General features: G+C 37.2%; 1 protein-coding gene across 6 annotated transcripts in view; it reads left to right on the top strand.

Annotated features, from left to right (window-relative positions):
• Nucleotides 1-21,736, top strand: part of APC (APC regulator of Wnt signaling pathway) — a 147,613-nt gene that overhangs the window by 42,449 nt on the left and 83,428 nt on the right. For 2 of the 6 annotated variants that reach the window (XM_087926952.1, XM_087926951.1), the window contains exon 2: nt 12,793-12,836. The gene's annotated coding sequence lies outside the window, so the exon portion shown is untranslated. Of the gene's footprint in view, nt 1-10,785; nt 11,216-11,396; nt 11,507-12,792; nt 12,837-21,736 lie in introns of those variants that run through there. The other 4 variants (XM_026719927.2, XM_026719966.2, XM_087926953.1 and 1 more) reach the window with 4 other exon arrangements.

Raw genomic sequence — 21,736 nt, 5'->3', positions numbered from 1 at the left:
CAAATCTTCGGGGCCTTACAGTAGAGTCTCAAAGTAGGGGCCACTCTAATTTCTGAAGAGATGATATTCCAAAGTGAGAGAGCCACCACGGAGAAGGACCTTCTTCTGGGTCCTGCCAGATATAACTTCTTAAGGTGACAGGACCAGCAACATTCCTTGTTTCCCTGCTCTGATGGGTCATGTGGCTGTGACTGGCAAGAGATGGTTCCTCACATAAATATTAAAATCAAAATAATAGTGATATAATAAATGTGAATTCTTTTTGATGGATATAGGCTTTGTACTTTCTATAGGGTTGTTAAATGTTGTACTACAAAAGTTTATTAAAATGTAAATTTGAAATAATGTACTGTATACCCTGTCATCACTGGGCTTCCAATATATATGTGAAACATTTTTATTTTTGTCTCCAGCCTAATGGTGCACAAGGCTTTTTGGAAGGAAAGTGATTGCACTGACATGATTCCTTCTAAAAGAACTCCCAATAAATGTTTGTATTATTAGCATCAATAATTGTGTCAACTTCTCAGACAGATAGACAGACAGATATTGTGGTTACAAAGGAAGCATATTATTCACGGTATCAAGGTTTTCAGTTTGTGAATTTTTTCCCCATACTGAAATTCAAGAAAGCTGCATTATATTTCTTAATGCTGCACTTAATATACGGCTGATGCAGGTGTACCCTAAGGCGTCTTTCTGACAGAATATTTCCACCTTATCAATAATTCCACTCCCATCCCTTACAAAGCATTTTCAATTTGACTTGCAGTTGTCTTTCTGTCTGTTGACCTCAAAAATGCAGAGAACATGCAGGGATCACCATGAGCCAATCAGTGTTTAATCTTCATCTAATTTAAATCAATAGAAAAGCAGCACCTGAACATCATCCAATCAGTATCTTAATCTCTATGTAGTCTTTAATCCCAAGGATGAGCCCACCAATGGAGAGAGAACCAAAACCAAATTTGGTCTAAGTCTGCAGAAAATGAGGTGGGCAAAAGAGAGAAGAAAGAACCATTCCATGGTTGCTGGCTCTCCCCCCACCCCACCCCAATAAATGCTCTAAGCCCTGTCAAGTGATCTCCCTTTACCTTCTTAGTCATTGCAAAGAATTCATTCCCTGACTGATAAGAGTCAGAAGCAGCTGTTGACACAATGCTGCTATTGAATCAATAGCTAGCTGACTCAGCATCAACATTGCAGAAGACAAAGTAACAGCTGTGGCTCCTTGTGCCCTTCCTCCTTCTGTACCATTCTTCAACTCTATTGGAATCCTGTATGACCAAGTTTATTCCTCCTGAGCCAAATGGGCAATATAGGGCAAGACATAGTGCATAGGAGAATTTAAGATGGCTGCTTTCCCAATTAGTTCATCCCTGCACCCCCATCTCTTTTCAGGAGTTAATTTGTTCAAGATTCTGCCCTGATTTATTGGAAACCAAAGCAAAAGGGGAATTTTTTCATGGAATTGCTGAAGCTCTTCAGCTGTAGGTACAATGTTTCCTAATTGACAGGAACTCTTTCTGCCATTACCACCCCAGAGTGACTGAGTATCTTTATTCTGAAGCTTGCCTTTTCTGTGTGTGGCTCAGAAAGCCTACAATCATAATCCCAAATTTTAGCAAAAGTGCTTGGTTACACAGATGCCAATAAGGTGTCACTTCATCTTCACCATTCAGAGTGGCTTTTAGGTACAACAAAAGAATGGCAGCAAAGAATTTTATTTACCTGTTGATCAAATCTGTATACATTTCAGCAGTTTAATTTACATGGCTTTCTCTTAGAGCAACTTTTCAGGTTGTTATGTACTTCCAGGCAAATGCATACAACTATATGAAAAAATATCAAGATGGGCATTCTAGAAATTATGTGTGTGTGTGTGTAGTGTGCAGTTGAGGGACTTTTGCTATTTCATGATAAAAATTATACAAATAGGGAAGGAGAGATGGTTGCCTCGAGACCAGCAGACAGACAGGGCTCTGGGATCCTCTTTGACCCACACTATAAATTGCATAGATCAGTCATGTGGTCTTTCATCATCAATTTCTAGCCAATCACAATGAAAATACATCTGGTTTTCCACCATTCCTAGAATGCCCGTCCCAACTAATGTTATTTTACTCTACAAGTAGTCTTTGACTTATGACCACAATTGGGTCTGAAATTTTGGTCCTAAGTTGTTGTGACTGGATCTGATTTTCAACCTTTTTTACAGCACTTGTTAAGAGAATCTTGTGGTCATTAAGCAAATCCATTCTCACAAATGGAGGGCATATTTGCCAGCAAACAGAAAATAAATAAAATCACAAATTATGGGCACATGACTACAGAATGCTGCAACTGATCATAAGTGTTAGCCAATTGCCAAGCACCAAAAATGCAATCATGTAACCCAGGGGTATCAAGCTCGATTTTATTGAGGGCCACATCAGGATTGTGTTTGACCTCAGGGGGCTGGGGTGGGCCTGGCCAGGGTGGGTGTGGCCAGCTGAATGTCACTCGTATCGGCGGCACCTGTGGTGGCCTGAGTGGTCTGCCAGCGAAAACAGGCTCCCAAGCTCTGTTTTTAGCTGCAATGGCTTCCTGCAACACATTGATAGTGAAAACGGACCTTGGGAGGGCTTCCTGAGCTCTGTTTTTGCTGGCAGAGACACAGCGCCTTGTTGTTTCCAAGGCGGCCCCATGGGCCAGATTTAAACACCCTGTGGGCTGCATCCAGCCTGCCAGCCTTGAGTTTGATACCCCTGATATAACCACTTATGTGGGAGAGATGCTGCACAATATTTTGAATGGCTGTAACTGCTTTACAAGATGTAAAAAACTCTTTCCCAAGGTCATTATAACTTTGAACAATTATTAAACAATTGGTCATAAATTGAGGTCTACCTGTCAATCCATCCCCCCCCACACACTTTGGCAGAGGAATAATTTAACATGGCATTTAGTTGGTACAAGAAAGGCAGATCAGATTATTTAATTCAAGGGATGGACTACCCACATATAGAATTGTAGCTGGAAACAGCAGATAATATATACACTGCTCATCAAATTTGACAGTTTCTTTTTGCAAACTATCTCACTGGTTTCAGCATGTCAGTTTTGAGTCAAAATAAACATTGAATCTCATGAAGCAAGAACCAATGATTCATAGTCTACCCTGAACCGAAGGCGGGAAGAAAACAGCCAAATTTCCAATGAAAAAAATTTAAACCCCAGAGCAGAAACAAATATAGGCCTGAAGAGAAATTTCCTGGATATATGTGGCTTATATTTTATCTGCAATAAAGCAATTTAAATAGACATGTTATATCTGTAAGGTTATATAATAAAAAAGTTCTGGAATACTGAATGCTCTTGCAGAAGGAAGAATCTTGCTGGTCCTGATGTGAAATCTCATGGGCCACTGGGTTGGATCTATGGATTTACCCAATGCAGCCTCTAATGAATTTAGGAAAGCTTTGATCTCTCTTCCAAAGCCCATCATTTTTCAATGGAGATATTTTAAAAGCATATTGGCATATGGGAAGGTTTGTTTTATTAAAAAGAGAGTTAGTATTGAGGTGTAAACGATTAACACTTTCCAGTCCAATAATGTAGTGTATTTTTTTTAAAGTGGCATAACCAGCAATACTATGCATTTCTAAATTGTATCTATTGATATTAGCAGAAAATGTCACTGAACTTTTACTCTGTTTATATTGTGATCGTTTCTAAAATTTTGGCAGGCATGGACTACATTGGAATTTTAAAAGAACATCCAATCTTATATGATAATCTTTCAAATAATAAAACAATAGTACTAAAAAGTCTATAGTGGTAACTTGATATTCAACTGCTTTAAAACTCATCAAACTTGGTACTCAATCTATTTTGATGCAAAAACTTTGTCCCAGTACTCACTGTTTGTTTACTACTCAATGCACAAGCTAGAACTTTTTGGTGTCGGATGCCTTATGACTCATTATGTTATTCCTTGTGGGCTTTCCCGAACCAATTAATATTGAATCCCAAGGTACCACTATATATAAAATCTTTAGAGAAAAGCATAATAGTATATTTTTACATGCTAATATTGAAAACGATTCAGTCTATATGGCAAAAATAAAGTTCCCAATGTTAAGAGATACAGAGAGCTAGAAGTCATAGCAGTAACTTGATGCTATAATAATGTATGGTATAAAGAAGTAATATGGGCATGATTGTTGGAAGCACAAGAAGTGTGTGTGTGTGTGTGTGTGAGTGTGTGTGTGATGGCTTTATTCTACAAGTTAAACTGCATATAACCTCCTGTTGTGGCCCATAAGTTCAAAGTTAAAAATACGTAAGTTAACAAATTAAGATGCTCTTCAACTCCTAATGATAAAATTTACATTTCTTAAAGTATTACCTCTTTTCAATATCCTTTTTTTATAATTTGTTAAATATATTTTATTTTCCATATTAATTAGGTTTGTTTTTACCTTGTATGGACATAGTTAATTTTTTCAGAAAAAAAACTTCACTTCTGGCTTGCTTTTCCACTGGCAAATGTTCAAATATACAGTAGATTAAACAGATTTTGAATGCACTCTTATTTTGTTAAAGGCAATACTTTTTATACTATTACTTAGTGAAAAGAATTTTAGCTATGAACCAAGAACAGTAACTGCTTTATTATACCAAATGAGACAAATCTAACTAAGTTTGGGGGAGGACTTAATCTATATTTGGAAATTTTAAAAGAAAGTCTTTGTTATAATGCCCACAGCTTCTAGTGGCATTACAAAGAAAGCACACTCATAAAAATTAGGCAGGGTTATCAGACTGTCAGCTACTCTGTTTCTCCAACAATACGGCCTCCTCCAATAGGAAGTCCCAGCATGTTTTATAGGCATGAAATGAAATTAAGCTCCTCCCCCCAAATTAAGGCCTGTATTAAAACATGTGAAATGGGGGGGAAATGGCGGGGGGGCTTGCTGTTAGGAACTACTTTTGTTGCACACCCGGATATGGTGCTGCCTGCGTTGACCCTGATACAAAGTGCCCCACCAACATCGAGGTCAACATCCAAGCCGTCGCTGCCCGCCCTAAGATGCAAGGGGGGGGAATTAAGTCACCCCCGAAAAGACGGCCTAGCTGTTTTTTCGGGGCTCAAAATAAAAAAAACACCTGGCCTTATTATATGAGAAACACGGTATTATTAAAACACAAATGTCTGTGACTCAGTTAAAATTATTGATGATGTTGAACAACCAACATAAAAAGTATGAGTAATTTTATATTGTAAAAGTGATCAGTGTATCATTTTTTTGATTACAAACCAAGACCTGCTGTTAGAAGATACAAGAATATTTATAAACAATCCTATGCATGTTGACTTATGCATAAATTTAGGTGAAGCATTAAATAATTTATTGCCAAGTTAATTTAAAGGGGATTGCAGCTGTAATGGGCAGAAGAACCAGAATATATATATTCTAGGACAGAGGTTGCCAACCTTTTGGACCTCAGGGACCACCAAACTCATAATTTCAGATCCCAGGGACCACTGACCAGTTCTGTGGGTGTGGCCTAATTTGTGGGTGTGGCTTGGTGGTCATGTGACTGGCTGGGCATGGCTTGTATGTAAATATTATAAATATTTATATAAATATTGATTTTTTTTATAAAAAAGAGCAACGTTTACCCAAAATCAGGCAAAGCAGGCAGATTAAGTTGCTCAAGAATCACAAATTCATTCAGAGATCTATCTATCTGCCATTGGCTAGCTCAGTCTGTCACATAAAATTTGCTTGCAAGCAAACTCATAAAATTTGCTAGCAAGCAAACTCACAAAATTAACTCACAACATACCATGCATGTAAATATAGAATTTTTTATAAAAAAGAGCAACTTTTGCCCCAAATCAGGCAAAGCCGGCAGATTGAGTTCCTCACAGAATCATTCAGTGATCTATCTATCTGCCATCAGCTAACTCGGTCTCTCAAATTTGCTTGCCATGAGTCTGCACTGAATTTGCTTGCAAACAAACCTTCAGTCCTAAGGGAGGTTTGGCTGTGCTGAGCGAAAGATCTAAAGACTAGCTAGAAAGCAAGAAATCCAACCATTTTCTGCTTCCTAGCTAAATTAAATCTACCAGCACAGCAGAACAGATGATGGTCGGAAAAAGGAAAAATAGCAATTTAGCAGGCAAGTTTACTGGGTAAGGAGTGAGTGGGCGGGGAGGGTTCCCGTGGGCCATGTGGGCTGCACAGCCTTGTGTTTCTGCACAGCCTGGATTAATTGCTTTGTGGGGGTGCTCTGGGGGTGAGATTTCTCTGCGACCCACCAAAATTTTCTCACGGCCCACCAGTGGGCTGCAGCCCACCGGTTGGCAACTGCTGTTCTAAGAGAAAAGCAACCTAGAAATAAGGAGACATTTCCTGACAGAACAATTAATCAGTGGAACAAATTGCCTCCAGAAGTTGTGAATGATCCAACACTGGAAGTTTTTAAGATATAGGGCAGGGGCATCAAATTTCTTTGAGGGCTGGATCAGCATTGTAGTTCTCCTCCGCAAGCTGGTGGCGGGGAGATGGGTCCAAACGACCCCTCTGTGCCCCATTTTCACCCTCCATGACCTCCTGCAGCACTCAGCTGGCCATAACGGGCCACGCAGAGGCCCCCACGCAGCCTGTTTTTGGCCTCCCTGGCCTCCAGCATCTGTGGCCAAAAATGGGCCATATGGAGGTCTCCGTGCGGCCAGTCCTTTGATATTTCCAGGCCAGCCCTGTGGGCCTCGTTTAAGCACCCTTGAGTTGGACCCCTCTGCTATAGGACTTTTTGCCTGAGCAGGGGTAGGACTAGAAAACTTCCAAAGTCCCTTCCAACTCCATTATTTTGTTATATCTGTACAATATATCCTGCAAGAATTCCATTTAAACTTCTTAAGGGTTGAGCAGAGTTCTCCAGTAGTGTTTGTCAGAGAACGAATGCATTTGTTGTTCGGGGATGGTTGTAAAGCTGTTACATTTATGTTTCTGCAAATGTAACAGTTTGGCTGAGAGGCACTGAAACAGCAAGGCACAGAATAGGAAGTCAGATCACCCATTCAGTGTGCAAGATGTGCATCTTCTTACGACATATAGTTGGGATTTGGATTTGGATTTGAGAGATGTGCACATTGGTCTGTTTGCTGCCATCTACAACCTTCACTTATCCATCAACACCATTGCAGCATAGCTATGTGGCGAGGACTTACATGCAGTTGCAGGCAACTCTAAATCAGCCCTTCAATTTACTTATTTTTTAAATAATGCTATTGGACCTATGCAGAATGTTTATATATATATTTGTTTTGTTATGTTTTTGTGGGTATTTATATGTATGGTATTTAGGTTTCTTCGGGTATTTTCCCATGCCTTAATAGTTGTGCTTTTAAAGTTATAGCTATAACTTTAAAAGCACAATTATTAAGACGTGGGAAAATGTGTATGTATGTATGTATGTATGTACGTATGCATGTATGTATGGTATTCAGCTTTGTTCGGGTATTTTCCCACGTCATTATAGTTGTGCTTTTAAAGTTGTAGCAATGTTTCGGCAGAATCTCATCTGCCATCATCAGGCTTTTGTATTGTGTTTGTGAGTCAGACTTTTACAGTTGTTTCAGTTTTAAATTTGGGGCTAGCCTACTGCTGTGCCAGAATGGTTTTTTCTTCATCCTGATTGGTTGGGAGTCTTGGTCTGTGTTTATTGGTCTTGGAGTTTGCTGTGTTCTGCTTGATTGTTTCTAATATCTTCTGTCTGTTTTGTAGCTTTTTTTGTATCTTGATTGGCTGGCAACATTGTGTTCCTGTATTGGAGGCTTTTAGTGCAGCTTGGCTCCAAGTAAATGGACGGCTATCATTCGTTAGGAAGCTAGGTTTCGTCTGGGTGCCTGGTTGAGGTGTGTTTGAGCTGGAGGTATCAGGGGGGGATCTGTTTGTGCCCAGGTGTTTGCCTGGCTTGTGGTGTGGAGATTTTTTTGTTTGTGAGTGCAGGCTTCCAAATAATTGACAATCTGGTGGAGTCATCTCTTCTATTCATGCTTTCAGGTCTTTTTTCAATCTCTATGGCTTCTCTGATAATTCTGTGGCTGGGGTTTTCTATAGTGGCTAGGGTTTTGGTGCCATTGAAGTTGATGCTATGACCTGTGGCTTTCATGTGTTGGACTAGTGAGGAAGTGTGTTCCAGCTTTTTTACTGCATTTTTGTGTTCATCCAGGCGGGTACTTATTCTTCTATTGGTCTGTCCAATGTATGTGGCTGGACATGATGCACAGGGGACTTCATATATGCCTTGGTTTTCCAGGACAATTTTATCTTTGGGGTTTCTAAGGATGGCTGCTATTTTTCTGTCTGTTTTTAAGGCAGTCTTGATGTGATGCCTGTGTAGTATCTTATTGATTTTGTCTGTAGTACCTCTTATGTAGGGCAGGACAGCTGTTCCATAGGTCTGTTCATCTTCTAGGTCTCCATTATGTCTCAGTCTGTTTTTGTGGATCAAGCCGGTGATTTTGCTTTTGTGGGAGCCGTTGGCTACCGGCTTGATCCACAAAATCACCGGCTTGATCCATTTCATTGCCTAAATTTCTAGATATTTCATACTTAAAAATCGGTATTCTTCCACAAGATGATTGTGTGCCATTAAGCTGGGGTACACAAAGATAAATAAAAAGAGAAAGGTGACATGTTTAGTTTTTTTCTTTTGCTTCTTTGGCTCTTTGAATATATCCAACAACCAGGTGTGTACATTGTACTGTACTACACCATAATGAAATTTGTTCAATTTTGCCTTGCTTGGCATTGTAGTTTGATTTATGGTTCTGTACAAAACACAATCCAGTTATACTGACTTATTCAGCAAACCATAACTCAGTACAATATATGAATCAGATGATGATATATGCACATCCTTCTATTTTTAATTTTATTTACCATGCCATACCTGTAAGAAAACACATACATTTTTAAAATAAAGGCAAAATACTAAACAGTTGGAGATGATAAGAGGATGTTTAGATTCTTTATTTGGATAATGGAAATTAGAACCCAACACATCTGGAATGTTCCAGATGTTCACTGACCCTTCAAGATTCTTTGTAGAAAGAGCTGAAGAAGCTTCTTGGACGAGAAGCGTCTTCAAAGAAACAAACGTCTTCAAAGAAGACGTCTTCAAAGAAAAACCAGAAAGTCCAGTTGCCTTTTGAAAAAGCACCCTTAGGACATTCTGTAGAATTACTTTTTTTCTTTTCTTTTTTTAAAATAATTTTATTATTTTTTATTCTAGAAAAAACATTTATTTGACATAACTTTAAAACAGACAAATCTATATATAAAACAGATGAACACTATACAGAAGCCTGATGATGGCAGATGAGATTCTGCCGAAACATTGCTACAACTTTAAAAGCACAACTATAATGACGTGGGAAAATATCCGAACAAAGCTGAATACCATACATATATACGCACACATTTTACAGCATATCTTGAGCAATGGTTAATTTTTTTTCTTTATCATTGACGTGATCTGCCTTGTAACAATAACTCAGTTCTTTTAATGTTTTAATTTCTCTATATACAGTAGTTTGTGATTAAATGCACGTCTTCTGTCTTTTCCATAACTTATCCAAATATCAAATATTACGTTTTCTTTAACCACTGGAGATCTTAAAAATAGGAACCAAATACAAATTCAAGGAAAGGAGATAGCATGGTGGCCCTTTGCACAAATACAAACCAATTATAAAAATGATAGAGAACAATTTGGCTTTAATATGACTCCACAAGAATTAAGATAAAATATGGCTAGGAGAGGAAAAGAAAACAATTAATAAAACATATAAATATCTTTTGGACTACAAATTAAAAGAAGAAACAGTTACAGAATCTACGATAATTTGGGATAAAAACGTGGGTCATAGTATTGAATGAGGTAAGTGGGAACACATTTGGCAAACAAATTACAAATTAACCATGTCAGTCTCGTATAAAGAAAACTTATATAAAATGGTCCATCGCTGGCACCTCCTGCGAGACTAGCTAAGATGTTCCCCAACCTACCACCCAATTGTTGGAAATGTAACTAGCACAAGGAACATATTTTCACATGTGGTGGACTTGCCCATGTGCTCAGAAGTTTTGGAGAAATATTAGAAATTGGATTTTAAATATAACAAAACAAAATTTAAAACCTGAGCCCGAAACCTTTCTGCTAAGTATGATAGATTCAAGCATGGAGAAAAAATATCAATATTTAATTCTGCATATCATAATTGGAGCTAGAATAACCTACGCACACAACTGGAAACTGTCTTCCATTCCTTCAGAGGATATGGTAATTAAAAAAATACATGATTGCGCTGAGATGGATAGCCTAACCAAACTGTTAAAAAATAAACAAGACAGTGACTATTATGAAATATGGAACATTTGGTATGAGTCGTCTGTAGAATTACTTATTTACATCACAGACCAAGTGCTTTATCTTTGTAAGAACCCAAACTCATTTAAACCCTGTTCTTCCCATATAATTTCTCAACTTTCAACCTCGTAAACCTAAACGGTCAGCCCGGCGTGACCGCTCCCACCCCTCCTTTTCTGCAGCTTCAAGGCAAGCCACGAATAAATCGAAGCTCCGCCCCTTTTACTAGCCGCGAGTTTCCTTTCTGTCACACAACAGGTGTGAGCCAGCGCAGGCGCACTCGAGCACTTTCTTGCTCATTCCGGTTAACCCTACCCAAAAGCAAGCCAAGCTTTTTCGGAGCTTGGATTTCCAAGTATCGCGCATGCGTCCGAAGTAGGCTCCCTAAGCAAGATGGCGGCGGAGAGCTGCTGAGGGGGTAGCAGGGAGGGAAGGAAGGGGGCGGTGACGGCCGCAGGTAGGACTAGGGGAAGGCAAAGGCCGGCGAAAGTCTGATATCGCTTGGAGCAAGAATCGTGCCAAGCGGGGAGGATTTCTCGGTCGCGGAAATGCGGGATCGAGGAGGCGGGACAAGGGATACTATTGCCCCTTTTGCCCGCTGTCCCCACCGCTTGTAAGCAGTGTCCCATAGGGCCTGCCCGTCGCCCCGGATGTGTGGGCGGTTATCTCCTGGTTCCTTGGTGGGGCCGAGTCCCCCGAGCACCGGCCGCGACGGAGGCGGCGGCAGAGTTCGGGGAGCTGCGGAGGCTGCGGCGCCGTTGGGTGTGGAGTGCGACGAGGTGGGCAGGTGAGTGTGTGCTCTAGGCGGACATGTGCCTTCTCGATCACGGCGGCTGCGAAGAACACTGCTGCCTGCCTTTCCTTTTTTTTTTTCCTTTTCTGTTAGACTTGGCTCTGACAGTCTTGAGGTATTGACTTGCCAACCAAAGCGATCCTGCCTTTTAAGGGGCGTTGCGCCTTTTCAGATCCTCCCACTTTTACGGGATCGCAGACATTATCGCCCCATTGTCTGGCTGGGTTCTGAAAAATCTAAGCATGGCAATTCTGCGCGATTCGGACACGGGGCTTGACGTTCTTGGTAAATACGATGTGCCTGTTGGCTTAAGCTTTTCTTTAAAAAAATAATAATACGGAGGGTTGGGGTCCGGTGCCGTCTCGTGAGAAGCTCGTTTCCTGTTTGGGCGACTTCCCTCTAAGCGTTTAACTTCGCCCTCGAAGGGAAACAGGATGCTGGATCGGATAATAGGCTTTTGTTCCCTTCCAGGATTCTAAAGGTTTTCTTATATGGGAGAAGCTGGGTACGGATTTTTAGGAAGAACGGCTCGTAGTAAGTTGGATAGTATGGGGTGAGTAGCTGACTGGAGGGTAACTAACAGGTGAATTACAGGTGTACACAAAGAAACACTTGCCAAAAAAAATTGTCAGGTACATTTTGAGCTGTAGAATAGGCTTAATGTGGGCACTGTTTGTCTTGATTTGCTATAACCAGTAATACCTATATTATTTACTGAAGTGAGGATTTTTACTCTCAATAACATTCACTTGTCTCTTAAAACTTTATCCTTATAAGCGTCCAGATTGTTGGGGGCAATATACTGACTCTGTAAACTGCTTAGCGAGGGCTATAAAGAACTGTGAGTGCTAAGTGCTATTCTCAAGGTGTGAGTGGTGATCCCCCTTTCCCTTTCAGTCCATGTACAAGTTTAATAAAGTAGCAATTTTTATCTGGGCCAGAGCCATTTCAGACACCACTGCAGACCCTAGATAAAATAACTTTTGGGGGACCTATAGTGCTTGCCTAATGTGGAGATTACTAAATTCTAAGAGGATGCACACCAAACTGTTATATTCTTAGTACCTTCTGGTCCTGAGTGCATTTTCCAAGTAGTTGAAATGATTGTGAGATTACTATAATTCATGGAATATCTCATGTTTGAAGCTTAGAAAATTATTACCAAACTGAATGATCTGTATTAGATCTCTTTTTGATAAGCAGCTTTATAAAACTCACATGGGCAATAAAAAACATTTTGAAATACCGTAATGGCAAAGACGGTAATTAATTTTTTTAATGCAATGTCAGCTGTGATTAGCGAACAATAGGTTACTAATCTTTAACCTTGAATTTTAATCTTTATAGAATTATTAGTCTTGTAAAGGAACTGAGCAAACAAATATACAATCTACACATCAATGTTTTATTCAACTGATGGGAAGGGAATGAAATAAGGCATTTTATTAAATCAATATATTGGTTCATTGAGCATTTGTATTAGAATTATTCAGATATTTTAAATTTTCATGATTTTATTGAAGCAGGGCTTGTTTGTGCTAATCCTTCCATTACATATTTTGTCTACTTAGATATACTGTATGGAGGCAGAGGGAATCTAACTTTTGTTCTTCAGGTAAGTGTAATATTGTGATATATTTGGGGAGGGGTATGTTTGTGAATGTACTTTTCTATGAGTTATTCAGTGGTGACATATGTTGTTGGACTACTTTTCTTACTACATGAACTTACTTTGATGAAATTAGTAGTAAGTACTATTGAATCTGAATAATATGTTGCTGTTATGTATAGATTAATATGAAAGTTGTTGGAAACTTATAATTCCCTACATTACTTCTAAGTAATCACTATGTCACTTGGATGCACTTACTAACATGGTTTCTCAGTACTGAACCAAAGTTAAAAATCAGTTCAACTATGACAAGATTTGTCTGATACAATGAGTATTTTATATCTGGAAGATTGATCTATTGATAGTTGTAAGGTGAATGATAAACATGTAATGGTGTTTCTTTGTTGTAGTGCTATGCCATATACTTTTGAATAACATGAGACAGAAAAATTATTTCCACATGATCTTTTCCATTTTCTGTCTCCATGTTTGTGGAAGCTTTGCATGTCTAACTGTAACATAATAGATCAATTTCTATCTAGATCTTTCCAGCTGTGAAAAGGGGTTTTCCCATCAACAGCAGTTTATTGATTGTATATAAGGAGTTTTCTGAAAATGTAATCTGCATAACTTTGAGATTTTATATGGTAGACTGCATGGTAGATAGTTGACATAGAAAAGTGTCTTTTTACAAAGAGAATGTGTACATAGATATAGCAACGTTAGAAAAGTAGTAGTCATCGCTTTTTAAAGAATTAAATAGCCTGTTTTATCTGAAACTAAATTGCTTACATCAAATCTACATTAGACCATGGTAGTATCTTTAAAAAATATAGGTGATCCTTACGATCACAGCTGGGATCAGAATCTTGGTCATTAAATGAAGCAGTTGTTAAGCAAAGCATCACATGATTGCTTTGGTCAATAACGACAATACCAGCATTTCCAAGTGCAGTCATTAAGTGATTTCACAGATTGTTAAGCAGATGGAGTCTCAAAAGCGTGGGGTGCCTCAGGGAAATCTGTACCAGACCCTCGGGGCCTTGCCCACTCTTCTGATATACTCCACTTCCTGTAAGCAGGATTTTCAATGCCAGAACAGAAAGACACATTCATTCACTGCCTGCTTCAGGCCTTGCCCACCCTCCCGAGACATCCCACACTCCTTATCTTACCATTGCCTCTCCCTTGTGGCACTGAAAATCTTCCCTGAAGAGATCCAAACACTCTAAGTGACTGGAATTTGCTGGAATAAGTTTGCAAATGAAAGAAACAAAGAAACACTTGGGTTGCTGTTTCTAAAAGTCCAGCTATCACTGCTTTGTAATGCTGACTTCCCCCACCCCCCAGAACAACATGTCTGCCTTTGGCCTTGAATGGCCTGGACAGTGGGGCAGGAGTGAGCCCTAGGAGAAAAGAGCAACAAAGTGCACTTCCCCAAAATGTCCATTTCAGAGAATTGATTTGCTTCATCAATTCTCTCAAATTTGCTCACATTTTGATTTACAACCATTTGGTTTGCTTAGCAACCACCATAAAAATGGTCCAAAAATTGGGTCAAGTCAACAGGTGCTTCAACTTACAACCACAATAACTTACAATCAAAATGCCAGTCTCTGATGTTATACATCAAGGACTACCTGTATATGTGTTATTGGTTTTTGCGGGGTGCTGATTCATTGTGCATTATTTGTTTACATTTAATTTTTTGTTGCTATTTGAAGCCAATCTCCATTTTGAATGTTCCTTTTAGAACTATTCTAATTTTTTTAATGATGTCTGAATCTGCAATCACTTTGTTTCTCACCCCTGATTAAATCACTTAGAAACTTGTTAAAAAGCATGATTTCATTACATATTCTTGGAGAACCTTCCATTTATATCAATCCTTCAATCAGTTACCAGCCTATATTATAAATGATTTTCCTGCTTTGTAATAACCATCTTTGCTCAAGAACTTGAAATAATACAAAAACATTCCAAATCACCCTTGTTCATTATTTTTAAAATATTTCTAAATGGTTAATGAAACAAGGTTTATATTAACAGAGAGCATATGGAGTCTTCTTGCTGCCTGTATATTTAGCAATTTTGTATTTCAGAGTTGCATTTTTTGTTGGTAGTTGTAATCCTTTTACAACAAGCTAAAACTATAGTAGAACGAATATATAGAATTGCATAACCGTGACTGGCTTTATAGTGGCTGAAAGTGACATGTGAATTACTTCCATTATTACTTCAACTACATAGTATGTAATGCAAGATAATCATGAACATTGATGTCCTGATGTAGCATTTTGGATAGATTCTCATCTTTGGTGAAAGTTACATTGCCATATTGAACAAATGTATCGGTCAATTTTGTGCAAGAATTTTGAGAGCACTTGGGTTTATCTTTAATTCATAATACTTTTGGAATAGAAGGTGTATGAAAATAAGGAATTTTCTTATGGTGCCTTTGAACTTTGTGAAAGTGTTGTGCACAATAAATTGTAACAAAACCAAGGAGTATTTTTTTTGTTTTATTTCATATGGTAAGAATTGACTTTTTGCTACTTATGTTAAAATCTGTGCAATATTGAATTAATGTGGAACTGTGTAATTCACTAACTTTCTGGTGCCAACTCAAGTGACAGCTCACTAATTAGATGTCATTGTTAGACCTTGAGAACTGGACTTGGTTCATGAAGTTTTTTCCAAAAATGTTTCAAGTGTAATGCCTTTAAAAGAGTAAATTGAATGGGAAAAAAAGTTCTTGTCCTTTTTGAGCAATAAGTTTGTGTACCTCTCTCTTTTTAGCATGAAAAAGTAGGTCTTTATGCTATTCTTATTTCTACTGAGGAACAAAATGTCTTGACTTCAGCTATTGAAATACTTGCTTCAGAAAGGTCTTTGGTTGTATTACATTAAAGTAGTAATTGTATAAGGATTAAAATTGGGTTTATTTTATTCCATTAATGTATAACATTGCTTTAAATATATGTTTTAATTTTATGTTTTATAAATACATCTACCTATATGTCAAAACTACATTCTTCTAAGCATATCCAATGTGAAAAGCAAAAAAGCAAGTATTTTATCAAGTAAGACTACATGTAAAATGTAGCTGCCCCTTGAATAGTTAACTAAATGGCAGAAAATATTAGGTTAGATTAGATTGATTACTAACATTACATTCATTTCTGCAACCCTCCCAGTTAAATATACTTTTACAATGATAATAACTGGTTTCTCAGTGTACTGAATCATTTATTCTTCATTTTGAAGTAAGACTTATATTATAAAAAGGTATGCAATTATAAATGCTCTAGCTGGTCCTAGTTATTTCTACTATTTGTGCATAAAATTAATTTTATCTTGCTTACATTCCTAGCTTCTATTGCTACAATTTCCACATAGCTGATGTAGATGAAATATCTGTATATTTTATGCTAGTAGTTGTTTTCACATTAATGCAGATTAACCCACAGAATCTGGCAATAATATTTGCATTCCATTCTTCTTATAAAATGAAATGGCTAATTATGTTCTTTTGGCAAGTGTGAAAACATCACTTTTTGCCTTTGATTAATTTTTTTTGATAAGCTTTTTCATGGTTTCTATTCATAAATTAATTTCTTGTAAAAAGTTAGACTTTAGAATGGATTTTAATTAGTTATATTGGCAAGATAGTGTTCTCTTGTAATTTGACTGTGATTGCAAATAAGCACAAATCTGAATTATAACCACAAATAAAAATCAATATATTTTATCTAATTTATTTTCTTGTAAATAACTGACAAATGTAAGGAACCTTTTTCATATATTTTGTTTTCTTTTCATGTAAAACTCAGTGATATAGCATCTTGTTTTAAAATATTTCGTTAAGTTTTTTTAAAAATAGAATTCTTGAAATAGTAACCATTTTATGACAATTCTTCCAATTTGAATAATTCCCCAAAGGACCATTTTTCATTCCTATCATGTGGATTTATGATACCTGGATGTTTGATTAGTGCAGTTAAATATGAACAGTTGGATCCAGATATACTTAGATCATATAAATTATACCAGTATTACTTGAAAATTCTTCATATACAAATATGTCACTCATATATTTATGGGCGAGTATGGGGAAGGGAGGGTAAAGAAGAATCTGTAGTGTTGATTTCAGGTGGTATTGGCAACCTTAATTTAACAAAGTAGGAAGCTGGATATTGTATAGGATTTGTGTGTGTCTTATCACAGAGAGTTATTAATAGAATGATTGGTGGCTCAGTGGTTTAACTGGTGCTGGAATTGACAATTTTTATGTGATGATCTGAATCGCTTCATTGCAAAATTGATGAGGATTTATGTGCCTGGGTTTCTTATTGTTACATAGACACAAATGTATAAAAATGATGTTGAAAATCAGTATATTTTGTTCAATTTCAATAATCTCAAATGTTAATTTAAAAGGCTAGATTTGATTTGATTATTAAAGAAATAAGTGTACTTGTATCTTTTAAAAATGATTATTTTATTTAAAATATGCTTTTCTGTTATATGTTCTGTTACAATATAGTGTAGAGATTTCCAAACTTTCTTGATTCCCAATGCCCTTAAGAGTATCAATATTTTTTTCATGATGCCCCTAGGCCAAAACTGTAAACTACCTTGAGCTAATACTTTGTAATCCTGTAATTCCACTTTGATTTTGCTGGTCCATGGATCTGTAAAAGATAAGTTTTCCTTTTATGTATACATAGTTTTCTTTCATTTATAAAATTCTTGAAGCTAAATAAAGAGCTAATAAATATGCTCTTTATTTTGTAGTGTATTTGATAAAATAATTTTCCAGATAATATTTTTTTATTGGTACTTGAGGCTTTGTTCCTCAGTCCTTCTCCTTTGGAATTTTGGTAATACACTCTTGGGCCATTAGGAACTTTAGAACTGGAACTGGAGATAACTACTGTATAACTCAGTTTTCATGTTCAAAACCCAAATGTATGTATTTGATTTAATTGATTGTGCGAAGCCAACAATTCTGTGAATCTCTCTAGTTATGGTTTATTCTGTGAATCATACATTTCCATTTAGAAAGATGATCTCTGCGTAATTACTTGTTATTCAATTTTATTGTGCTGCGTAGAGCTTTTCGGTAACTGCATCAAGAAGTGTAGCCTGCTTGTAGTTAGTTTGCCCCCCCCCCCCCACTGATCCAGAATGATCTTGAAAAGTGATATCAGGTTGAACTTCAGTAGTCCTTAGATTGGTGATTTGAGATTACCAGTGATATAGGCAAAATTATATCAGAACTTTGGGGGGGGGGGGGAAACACCTCAGAAGGATATAATAGCAATCTATGTATGTATTGCTGCAAAAACTTAGACATGTCCATGCAGTCACTAGGAATCAAGCTCATTTTAAGAGGAATATTATCTTTACAATTAACCAGACATTATATGTCAAAAAAAAACAGGGTGTTCACCAAAAGATTGTTGAGGTTTATGGGATCCACTTTCTATAAGTATACCTGCTCAATAAAATGATGTGTTGTTGGAGAGATAGTATAAATAATGGGTTTGAGAGGTCATTGGGAATATCCCAGAGTTATAGACTAGACCAGGGATGTCAAACTGGTGGCCCGCAGGCCGGATCGTCATGCACAGGCCACACCCACCTGTTAATGGAAAAAACATCGTGAAATATCACATGACATGAAACATAATGTGACATGGCGAGTTTGACACCCGTGAATTAGACCATGAAAATAATAATACAAAAAAACTTGAACTTGCAGACCAAAGTTAAACGTTTATGGAAAAAGAAATCTGTTGCTATACCAATAGTGATTTGAGCCCTCAGAGCTAAAGGACTTCCTTGATTTTTGAAAATACTGAATTTTTCAGTCCTGAACACCCTAATTTTACCAAAACAAACAAACAAACCCTCCCCCTTGTTTGGAACTGTCTATATTCTTAGATGCTAACTTTATCATTTTTAAGTTCTTAATTAGAATTGAATCTAACTATAGACTACCCACATACAATAATCCCCCAATGAGGCTACCTTGATGTGGTAGTGGAGCATGTGTCCTCTGAGGAAATTGAGAAATATGGCAGAAGTTCAGGCATACTAAATAGTCTCATCAGAGGAGTCAAAGAAGTGCCTCTACCATAAACATTATGGTGACATGTAATTTACAGGGACCTATACTGAACCAGTTGCTGCCCAGGTCAACAAGGACATGCAGGGTGTTTGAATTCCTGGACTTTTGGTGACAACTGGGCTACAGGACTCAGGACCATTGGCTGAGCAACCAGGGATAGCATCTGCAGTACTGAAAGAAAGTTGCTTGCCCGTGGCAAATATTCAAAGACCAAAAACAAACAAATAATGGACCAAAGAGAAGAGGATATTTGAAAAGAATGCACCAGTTCTAGAAAGAAAAACATCCAGAAACAGAAATAATAGAACAGAGATTAATAGGTCAACCCTGATTTATAATATGAAATAAAGTATTCATAGAAGTAGAATTGGAAGAGCTGCAAATGTCTACCCAAGGCAAAAAAAAATCAAACCTTTGCCAAAAATAGTTTAGACAGTAGAGACAAGCCAGGGTAGAGTTGATAGTAAAGTCAGCATCACTACTGAACTGTATTTTCACTTGCAAACCAGGCATCCTTTCCTCAGAAGGAACAAAGTCATCTAACTGGAAAAGAAGAATATGAAATGAAGAACAACTGAGCATCTAGAACAGCAGAAAAAAAAAACAGCAGAATAAAGTCGCCTGCATTGAAATTTGTTACAAACACAGCTTAAGTATTAAAAGAGGCCAATACCAAATAACATCGCCATGCTGCAAGAAACAGATTAATTGATGGACAGCTTGCCTGCCATTACAACTGAAGATCTTAGATGCAAAATGCACAGAGAAGAGAAAAAGCCCAATATCAAAATGGAAGATCAGGTTGCAAAATAAGATCATGAAGCAACATCAGATGCAAGCAAGCTAGAACAGAAGTGAAAGCAAAAAAAGCTGAACAAGACCAAGTAATACCTGATCAAGAAATATCTTCTAGAGACAAGACCAAGGAAGCACTGGAAATAACAAAGTAACAAATAACAGCCATAGCCAAGAAAATTGACAGACACGAATCTGTAATAGCACACTACAGGCAGCATTTCCAATTTCAGTTAAAACAGAAATATTTCTATCAATCCATTAGTGGAGAGACTATAACGAGCCAGTCAACATCTTACAAAAAATATATATGCAGATCTGGACACAATTAAGAGATGAATCAAGTAGATTCACTATGATTGCTACTGTTTGTCATTGCATTGATTTCTCTATCAACAGTACTGAACAAAGTTAGGCCATGGCTATCAAACGTCTGCCAGCCTATCTTCTTTAGAGGGTCAATTTGAATCTGTATAGAAAGACACCATTTGAAATAGAATTGTTGCTCAACAATGCCCTTGTATTCAGACAAAATATTACAGTGGAATTTGGCCTGGACAAATATACACCTTCACCATCAGCAGGAGAAAAATAATGAAAACTGAAGGAATCAAGATGACATATTGAAATAGCATCAAGAATCTGGATGAAGATGATGATTATGAATATCTGAGCATCCTTCAAGCTGACAACATCAAGCACACTAAAGTCAAGAAGAAGGTTAGTAATAAATACATCATGAGAGTGAAGAATTTATGCCCTTCATCTGTGGAAGGATTTTGACAAGACTCTTATTTACCAAGATGCATAGGTGGGCATGGAAGAAGAAAAAGGGACATTGGAAGAATATTTGAAGGTCAGTGAAAAAGATTACCTTGAAGCTAGTATACAATGAAGGCTTACTAAATACCAGATAAATTAAATTGTCCACTACATAAAAACAGTAGCAGGCAAAGCAGATTAGGACCTAGCAATGGCTAAGAGCAGGAAAATTGAAGAAAGGGGCTAATTATGGTGTCACAAAGACAAGCCTTAAGAACAAATGCATATAAAGCCACAATTGAGAATAGCAACAATGGTTTATTGGAATATCTGCAAGACAGACCACTTGACTGCAAGCATGAACTGGTAGAGCCACAAATAGAGTAATAGAAAATGAAAAATAAATGCTCTGGACTTTAACATTCAATCAGATAAACGTCTGCTACACAAACACTTCAGACATAACAATTGTTGATAAGAAAGGACAAGAAAGTCTGGATAATGGGTGTGGCAATATGTGGAGAAGCAGAATAGAAGAGAAATAACTGTAGAAAATTATGAAAAGACCTACAAATAAAAGTAGAATGACTGTGGCAAAAAAAAGTAGGTATAGTACCAATAGTAATAGGTGCCTTAGGTGCTACTCTAAGACACCTGGAGCACACTTGAACACCATTGGCATTAACAAAATCACCATCAGTCAATTGCAAAAGGCAGCTTTACTTACAACAGCTTACATCCTGCAGTGATACCTTTAATATTATTAATTTGCCTATCCGGGGTCATTGGGAAATCTAAACATCTGGCTGATTGTACAACCAACCATAATAACAACATACCATAAAGAGCAGTGATAAACTACTTCCACATTGTTGCCAAAAAAATTAGATGGATGTCGTCAGTCTACTTAAGGAAGACTTTCTTATAAATTATAGCAAACTAAAAATAACTTTGTAAAATATAGACAATGTTGCTTTAAAAACTATGTTTTTATGTTTAATGTTTTAATCTGTTTTAAATTAATTTACCATTATCATAGAAACTTGATGTTATAAATACAAAATGAAAGCAATTTTGTTAACAAAATATCCTAAAGCAGGATCTTGTAATTTAAATTTAAATGGATTAAATGACTGTCAGCATTAGTAATTGAAAACAGACCTGAAGTGGCTCTCACTATAATCAAAGGAACTAATTCTTTTCCATAGTA

The sequence above is a fragment of the Pseudonaja textilis genome, chromosome 2 (genome assembly GCF_049901715.1).
Source record: "Pseudonaja textilis isolate UNSWEBS1 chromosome 2, rPseTex1.2, whole genome shotgun sequence".
In the NCBI taxonomy this organism is placed as follows: domain Eukaryota; kingdom Metazoa; phylum Chordata; class Lepidosauria; order Squamata; family Elapidae; genus Pseudonaja; species Pseudonaja textilis.
This window is presented reverse-complemented; position numbering and strand designations above follow the sequence as displayed.